At 40.9% G+C, this 3,271-nt stretch overlaps 1 pseudogene; it reads right to left on the bottom strand.

Annotated features, from left to right (window-relative positions):
* Positions 1-738: 738 nt before the first annotated feature.
* Positions 739-3,271, bottom strand: part of LOC125618883 — a 3,363-nt pseudogene continuing 830 nt past the window's right edge.

Below are 3,271 nucleotides of genomic sequence, written 5' to 3'. Positions count from 1 at the left end.
TTCTTTTTATGTTTGTTTTTGATTCTGTCACTTTCATTTTATTGGAGCCTAAGAGTAAGGTGCCATGAAAGCTTTTCTGCTTTCATTCTGAACTCAGAATTCTGCTTGAACTCTTATGAATCATAATCATCCTTTCCTTTTCTCACAGTAGATATGGAAAAAAGTTCCCTCTTCCTGTTTTTGTAAATTTCCTGTTATTATAACAAAATGCCAGAGGCTAGGTAATGCAGAAGGAAAAAAAAGTTTTATTTAGCTGCAGTTTTGGAGAATCAAGAGTATGGTGACAACATATGCTCAGTTCTGGTGAGGACCTCATGTTGAATGGCATCACAATGGCAGGATTGTGTGTGGCAGGGAGAGATCACATGATGAGACAGGAAGCCAAAGAATTGGGAGGGACCAGGCTTGTTTTATAAGAACACTCTCAAGAATGAATTTCATGAGAACTACCTTCTGAAGACAATGTCCCCAGTGACCCAGCTACCACTCATTAGACCCCACCTCTTAAATGTGCCACCATCTCAACAGCACCACACTGAGGACCAAACTTCCAACCCACAGACTTTTGGGAGATAAACTCAAATCACAGCTAAGCTATTGTGGTTCCTTTCATAGACCCAATTTTCTTAACTTTATTTTAAGAATAACTTACATTTGTAAGGCATAATTCTAATCTGTTTAGGTTATTTTTCTACTAGAAATTTTCTTAATTGTTTGTTTTTAGTTCTTTTTTCCCCCTCAACTTGAAAGCAGTGATTGTTTATTAACTGAACAGGTTACCCAAAGTTCCATGGTATGGTAGACACATGAGCTCTTCCTTCTAATAAGCCTGCTGACCTGGTCTTCCCTGTGGCCAGTGTCTCCACCTTCTACCAAAGGAGTGGTCTTTTACTTCATTCTACCATGTGGAGAAGATGATTTGAAGGTTCCTAGGAAGTTATCTTTTTCATTGAGGCATTTCCAACAGGATAGCTCCTGTGAATCAAATCTTTCATGCAAATGGTGACATATTTACCAAGAGGTGAAGCAAAGTATTGTCTGTCAAGGCAATGTGCTTATTGATTTTGCTCCAGCCATGCTTATAGATTAGATAACTTACTGACTTCAGGTTTGGACACCCCCATGCAATATATGGTTTCACAACTGAGATTAGCAAAGGTGCCGTTGAAGATCTGGCAAAGGCAAAGAAGCTGTAACACTTTCAGTGCTTTGGGCTCACAGCACTGCTACCTCTGATCCTGATGACAGTGTTGCCCGCTTTTCTTGCCATCTTAGCCATCCCGATCTCAGTTTTGTATATCTGCTTACGCACCTGGTGACCGCTCTTCCATAGATTAGCTTCTTTCTTGCCTTTTGAAGCTCCTTTTGAAGAAGCTTCTTTGTCTGATGCTTGATCTTCAGCTCTGCAAAATTCCTTGACTATTTAATAGGATTTCTGGCATGACAGCAAAGTTCTTTTTCTGGTCTTGGCACCCTCCATGGTTCCAACTATTAAAGAGTTTCTGTTGTGTTTTTAATAATCACTCTGCTCTCAGCAAACCCAATTGCTCGTCTTATCCCCACCATCCCTTGCTGTCTGATGACTCACTGTTCTATTCCCATGTGCTCTCATGGGCACTGCCACCCTCCTTGACAATCTCAGCTCCAGATCCCTGTTGGGTGGCCCTACATACATTAAAGACCTGTGAAGTTCCATTTTATTTGGGGAATTTGTCTTCGCTCCTCTATGAATACATGACTGACGGCTTGTATTATATAGCATTTGTCATGTTTTTAAAAATTGCTTATCTGTTTCCCTCCTGACTTACTGTGCACCCAGTGAGGATGGGGACTCTTCTATCTCTTACTACTCCTCACTTGGATCTGCCACACAATGAGTGTCTTAATTGCTCACCAAATAAGTTAATGGCTGCATTCAAATCTCCTTCTTGACCAGTTTCATCTCTGCTCAGACAGAAGACAGTTTATCAAGGAAAGAGAACATGCCTTAGCATTTTCATAAGCTCTGCTTCTGAGTTGTAGGAAAATACCATCAGAGGAAACACAACCGCCTCCCCATTGCCTTCATCACCTCCTGGTGATGTCGCTCCATCACTGCTGTCATTTCCCTGGCCTTAACCTTTACTGGGAAAACACAAGGTAACCCCTATCAATCTTTAGCTCCTTTATTTAATCTGTCTGCACTGGTCACATTTGCTTATTAAAGTACAGAAAGAATAATGAGCTTTTTATGGGTCTTAGAGTCATGGAAATGTTGAGCTTCATGGCACCTTAGAAATTAACTAGAATGAACATTTCATCATGGATCAGGAAACTCTGTGTGACCCAGGAGAAAGAACAGACACCCCAGGGTCATGCAGTGAGTCTGGGATAGAACTAGAATTAACCCCTGGTCTCCAGATACAGACTTGGTGCTTTTTCTAGTTTGTGCAAAAAAGCATTTACTCACACAATCAAACAATCAATCAATCAATCTCTCTCTCTTTCTCTCTCTCTTTCTCCCCACCCCCTGCTCGTTCTCTCTCCCAGAGGGTTTTCCAGTTATAGAACTCTTTTAAATGAAGGAGTTCATTTAGCTGCTTTAAATGGAGGAAATTGAATGAAAGTTTATTTAGTGCTAAGATATTTCATCTTAGAAATATCTTTGAATTTTTTCATGTCTTAATGTACTCTAACAGATTTCTCTAAAAAGGCGTAAAGTTAGGAATGCTAATGAGAAGATTCTTCTTTATATAGGACTGTTACAAGTACTGAAGGTCATTTGGCAACCTTGGCTACTTCCCACTAAATCCCTAGGTATAGGGACAAATTCTGCCCCATGCCAGTTTACTTTTCTAAATGCCCTTAATGGAGATATTATGGTCTCCTTGAGAATCACTCTGTGATCCTGGGAGCATCTTCACCTATTCCATCCTGTCTTCCTCACCCCGACTGCAACCCCTAGTGACAATTGATCTGTTTATCATTTCTGTAGTTCTGTCTCCTGTTTAATGTCATATAAATAGAACCATAAAGTGTGTATCCTTTCAGAATGGATCCAGAGCAAATGTTGCCCCTGTGTAATGATGCATGAGACCAAGAGCCCACAGTGCAGTGCCCAGAGCTTGGCAGAGCCAACCTAGCAGCTTACCTGCTAAGTGCTTGGCACATACTGCTTATATATATGTTGCAAGGTCTGAGTCAAACTTGATTGTTCTTCCTTCCTTCCTTCTCTCTCTCTCTCTCTCTCTCCTTCTCTCTCTCTCTCTCTCTCTCTCTCTCTCTCTCTCTC

The sequence above is a fragment of the Marmota marmota genome, unplaced genomic scaffold (assembly GCF_001458135.2).
Source record: "Marmota marmota marmota unplaced genomic scaffold, marMar, whole genome shotgun sequence".
In the NCBI taxonomy this organism is placed as follows: Eukaryota; Metazoa; Chordata; class Mammalia; order Rodentia; family Sciuridae; genus Marmota; species Marmota marmota.
Note: the sequence above shows the minus strand (reverse complement) of the source record. Positions and strands in the feature narration are given on the sequence as shown.